The following is a 6,000-nucleotide window of genomic DNA, read 5'->3' as shown; positions in this document are numbered from 1 at the left end:
CTGTGGTGGATGGGCAATCCTGGAGTTCTCTTCTGGGCAAGGGAACATTTGCTCCCTTACAAAGGACTAGCCCTCTGTTGCTGGAATAGATCTACTTGGGGCAAAAAATCAAAACTTTAGGTATAGGCTGATGGGTTCTGAGCTGTCTGTGACAGATCAGGAGAGAAATCTTGGGGTGGTGGTGGACAGGTCGATGAAAGTGTCGACCCAATGTGCAGCGGAAGTGAAGAAGGCCAATTCTATGCTTGGGATCATTAGGAAGTGTATTGAGAACAAAACGGCTAATATTATAATGCTGTTGTACAAATCGATGGTAAGGCCACACCTGGAGTATTGTGTCCAGTTCTGGTCGCCGCATCTCAAAAAAGACATAATGGAAATGGAAAAGGTGCAAATGAGAGCGACTAAGATGATTACTGGGCTGGGGCACCTTCCTTATGAGGAAAGGCTACGGCGTTTGGGCCTCTTCAGCCTAGAAAAGAGACGACTGAGGGGGGACATGATTGAGACATACAAAATTATGCAGGGGATAGACAGAGTGGCTAGGGAGATGCACTTTACACTCTCACATAACACCAGAACCAGGGGACATCCACTAAAATTGAGTGTTGGGAGAGTTAGGACAGACAAAAGAAAATATTTCTTTACTCAGCGTGTGGTTGGTCTGTGGAACTCTTTGCCACAGGATGTGGTCATGGCGACTGGCCTGGACGCCTTCAAAAGGGGATTGGACAAGTTTCTGGAGGAAAAATCCATTATGGGGTACAAGCCATGATGTATATGTGCAACCTCCTGATTTTAGAAATGGGTTATGTCAGAATGCCAGATGCAAGGGAGGGCACCAGGATGAGGTCTCTTGTTATCTGGTGTGCTCCCTGGGGCATTTGGTGGGCCACTGTGAGATACAGGAAGCTGGAGTAGATGGGCCTATGGCCTGATCCAGTGGGGCTGTTCTTATGTTCTTATGTACTTGGATTTATGGCAGTGAGTTTGCTGGTGCAAGTTCAAGTGGATCCAGGAAAGCAAATTGAGGATGGAACAAGCAATAGGATATTGGCGGTGCTGCCACCCCTAATACTGCCCCATTCCAGGCTACAATTTGCTTCCATTCTTCTCCCTGTCTCCCTCCCACACCCTGTGCTGACTTTCCCGAGCCAGAGGATATGGAGAATCCACTGGCAAGGTGCTGTGGCTGCTTGCCACATGCAGTTGTGGAACAGCTGCACACATTAGTGTGTCTTGTTTTGCAATCACCCTAAAAGCTGTTAACACACAATCTGCGCTAACGGTGCATTGCCCCATCCCACCTCAAGCTCCACGATGGGGCTTCCCCCTGATTGGTGGAGCCTTGCAGGGAGCAGGACCAAGCTCTCTTTAGGTGATCGGCTTCCCACCTGAGCTCAGTCTCACCTGAGAGCTTCAGCAGGAGGATGCAAACTCGGAGTGATGACAAGGATCCTCACTATGATGACCAAGAGCAGGCCAGGAACAGTGCCTAGGCAGCCAGTGTTGGGGTGGGGCTAAACAGGGGGAAGGGACCATTGGCAGTCCAATGCAGGCGGCAGCACTGAGGCCCCTTTGCAGCCCACTCTGCGAGTTTTCCCAGTGACTATGGAGTCAGGCCTCTTGGCCACTGCAAACCCTTAGCAGTTCATTTGATGGGCCCCTTCTCAGCATAGGCAGCCTCCACGTGCCATTTTCTTGCCCTTGAGAGGGCTATTATCCCAGCTGAAAGTTTGGGAGGGGGTTGTTAGGGCCTAGTAAGGCCAAGTTTCCACTGCCTGCAAGGCTCATCTGTGGAGCACATGGTTAACCCCACCATATTACCAACATAACTCCCTCCCTCTCTTACCCAGGAGTGAGTGCTAGCTGAAGGACCTCAGGTGTAGCTCACTCTCACCACCTTCTTGGTTCTAGGGTGTTCTTCGACCCTCTCCCGACAACCCCCATTTACACCCTCCCAATCCCCTCCTCACCTCCCCCATGACCTTACCTTCCATGGCTCTAACTGAGCTATTCAACGTGCTGCCAGAGTGCACTTTACAGCCATTTTTCAGCAGTTGCCACCAGCAGAATGCACATTTCTCAGGAAACAAGGCCCAATAGGACTGGGCAGTTAGTTTCAAACTGAAACAAGATGATTTAGGGAGCAATCCTAAACCCTTATGTCAGTGCTTTCCAGCACTGACAAAAGGGCAATGCAGCTCTGAGGTAAAGGGAATAAACATTCCCTTACTTTGAGGAGGCCTCCATAAGTGTCACCTAACTGCAGGATGCAGCCAGTGGCATAGCTAGCTGGGGGTGATCCACCCCGGATACCACCCTTGGGGGGGGTGACACCACAAATGACCCAACATCGCTAACATTACGAAGGTTCGGAGTAACCCCATCATGCCATATACCATTGGATGCAGAATTTCCAGCGGAATGCGATGCAAAAAACCAGAGTGAAATATCTCCTTTCTACCAAAAGTTATGGCCAGGAAACCAGAAACCCAAAAATGCATGGAGCCCCATAGAAAGTGAAATGGAGCTGTATCACTTGTTTACTCGTGAGTAGGTGGACATGCCTTAGTCCGTCAGAAAGGGCAGACTGAGTGGATTCCAACAACAGCAGAGTGGTTCCTGTCCAATGAAAGCAGCCCCCCCCCAAAAAAAAACACCCAAGAAGGAAGTCCCTCCCTCTAAGCTGAAGAATGTATTGAGCGCTATGGAAAGCGAAAGGAAGCTACACGGCTACGTTTACTCAAAAGTAGGCAAATGTACCTTGGTTCCTGGTCAAGTTGGGCACAGAGGACTGCAAGGCTAGCTGCATGGTCCCGATCTGATGAAAGTGGGGCTCAACAAATGTTCCTTGAAGGCAGCACCTCCCCCCCCCCGCCCCAAGAATAAAACAGAGGCTTCAGCTGTAAGGTGAATTTTTCCTTGTTTTTAGACTTGCAAAGCTGGATGAGTCCTGATAGTGATATGCTTACTCTCACCCCCCTCCAAGCCTGGATCCCCCCACAATCTCCCTTTCTCCCCCCCTCCAAGCCTGGATCCCCCACAATCATCCTTCTCCCCCCAAGCCTGGATCCCCCCACAATCTCCCTTTCTCCCCCCACCAAGCCTGGATCCCCCACAATCTTCCTAGTGACCAAAATTCTAGAAATTGTGGCTTTTCGGATTAATACCATCATGTTATATACCATTTTATGCAGAATTTCATCCATTGCTTGTGGGGAAAGATTCACTGCATTTATTTTCTGGCCATTATTATTATTCATTTCATGTCATGACTATTATTATCTCTGTCTCACCTACCTCACAGGGTTGTTGTGAGGACAAAATAAGGGGAGAAACCAGGTACACCACCCTGAGTTGCTTAGAGGAAGGTGGTATAAAAATGTGAATTAATTAATTACGTTGTATGGGGTGACAAACTTTTATGGGCCCCCAGGTGTCAAATGACCTAGCTACGCCTCTGGATGCAGCACATGTCCCATTGGCACATCTATGCCAGTGCTGTAAAGCACTGACATAAGGGGTTAGGTTTGCGCCCTAAAAGTCTAAACCAAAAGAGAATTAAACAATATAGGAAAGAAAGGTTGGCAGTAAAAATACAAGCATGCAAATGGAGAAACAGTTAGCTTAACGGAGTACCCAAAGAAATGTTTTCCAAAACGGCTGCAGTAACCTTCTGCACTAATGCACAGCAGATGGAGCTGGTTTGCTCTTTGAATTCTCATCCCAGAACTCATCTCCCAACATTGCCCTACATTAAACCGGGATCATTTGCACTTTGGGTGGAGTCACTTAGTAGACAAAGCAAAAAAAGTCATGATCTAGTTAGGTTACTTCTAGCCTAAGTGAATGAAGGTCTCTCCAGTTATTGTACTCACAGATGAGCAAGTGGGTGCTTCTTTCCAAGCTCCAAATGAATGGGTCACTCAGGTATATGGCAGAGAACAATCCCCACCCCCTCTGGGCTTGAAAATATATAACTTTGCTTTGATTATGTCATCAAGTAACCTGATTGGAGGAGTGGAACCCACCTGGTCACTCCATCCCAGCCCCTTGACTAGATGAAGGAGTTTGGCTTTCCAATCAATAAGTGCATGTCAAACTCGGCACTCCTGATATGGAGGAATTTCCCAACCCTACAAACAAATCTGTGACTGGATAATGGAGTTTCAGACACAAGAAAAAGGCTACTTGCAAGGCATGGTCCAGCAGCTTTTTTTTTGCAGAGGTAAGAGTGTGAGAAAGCACAAGAAAATAGGCCAAAAAATTGGGGGGGGGGGATTCGTCACAATTAGATTCTGTTAGCCAGCTGGGTGGAATTTTCTTATCTTTAGATAGTTCTTTACTCAGCTTAGTTATGCCAATGATATTTTTCGGCTTGTTAAGCAAACAGAAAAACAAATCAGACCAAGAAGAAAAAAGTCTCAGCAATTTATTTTTCAATTTTTTGTAATGAGCTGTGCTGAACTCCTGGGAGTAGGTCTCAAAGCAGTCACTGGAGATATTAATACAATTTCCTTCCCACATAGAAAGCCTTTCTTCGGCAAAGATGTTAGAAAGAACGACACACAGTGCCAAATTTCAAAGGAGGGGAAGCATTTTAACAGATACAGATACGCTGACACAAATGGACCTAAAAGTGTTTGGAAATTATATCTATTATTGAAAGGCACCAATGGAAAAAAAAATAAGTATAATTATACACAACCAAGATATGTTGACATACAATCACCTCACAGGTTTAGAAAAGGGAATATACCTACTATTGAAAAATACCAACGGGAAAAAAGTAAGTACATTTTTCTTCAACTTTTTCTCCACTGTCTATTGCCCCCTCCATCCATGGATAACTGAATCGGTAGATACTGGATACTCCTATACATGTCTACTCAGAAGTAAGTCCCACTGTGTTTACTGAGGCATACTCACAGACAGTTCTGTACAAGAAAACAGGCATGCTTATAAGTTTAAAAAGCTGAATTCCTCACGATTGATATTTTGAAGGTCAAAATTTGCACTTTTTCTCACTATATATCAGAGCTATTAAAACTGGGGTGTCACAATGCCCCAGCCTGACAGCCCTGGCCTCTGCCCCCTTAAGGGGAGGGGGCAGGGAGAAGGCAACGACACGATCCCCAGGATTGTGTTGCTAAGGGGGGCTGCAGGGACTGGGATGCACCCACCGGTCCCTGCAGTAGCCTGTGGGGGTGAAGGGAGCCCTGCGTGAGTGCCTGCAGAGCTCACCAGACTTCTAAAAGTGAAAACGGAGCTATCGTGCTCCACTTCCACAAAACCAGAAGTGGAGTGCGATCGCTCTGCTTTCACTTTTAGAAGGCTGGGGAGCCCTGCGGATGCTCGTGCTCCATCAGGCATCCCAGTCCCTGCAGCCCCCTTAGCGACGTGATCCTGGGGATTGCATCGCTGCCTTTGATGGAAGGTGACAGAATAACCAGGGTAATATGCCATTGGGGCAAAAAGCTTAAAAGCTTAAAAGCCACACTGCTAAAGCATAAAGGCACATAGAATAGTGAAAGCCGTTTTCATCTAAAAATCATAGTTAGTCTCACAGAAAAGCTGGTTGAAAGACTCATTTTAGAAGCTGTTTTCACAGAAGCTGAGACCTTGGGCTTCAAAGGCTGTGATACACTTTAGAATTTGGAAAAGGGAGTCGTATCTAAGGCAAAGATAGATAGGTGACATCTTGGCAGAAGTATACGGCCAGCCAAGATATCACAAGCTGAGTAAACACATATATGCAACAATTGTAGTCATTAGAAGTAAGTTTTAGCGGCTGGCTTATCAGTTGGCAAGGTTCTTGGCAAACTAATATAGTGTCTAGCTAGCTGGTCACAGATACCTGCAAGAGACCAATTTAGAAAAAAGAATACATTTAATTAGATAAGCAAGAACATCCTTGAAAATCAGTCTTTGTTTGAATTGCAACTGAAATGGAGAAATGAATGTTTAGAGGGGGTTGGTGCAGGGTTGCTTCAAGCA

Source organism: Tiliqua scincoides, chromosome 5 (genome assembly GCF_035046505.1).
Source record: "Tiliqua scincoides isolate rTilSci1 chromosome 5, rTilSci1.hap2, whole genome shotgun sequence".
NCBI lineage: Eukaryota > Metazoa > Chordata > Lepidosauria > Squamata > Scincidae > Tiliqua > Tiliqua scincoides.
Note: the sequence above shows the minus strand (reverse complement) of the source record.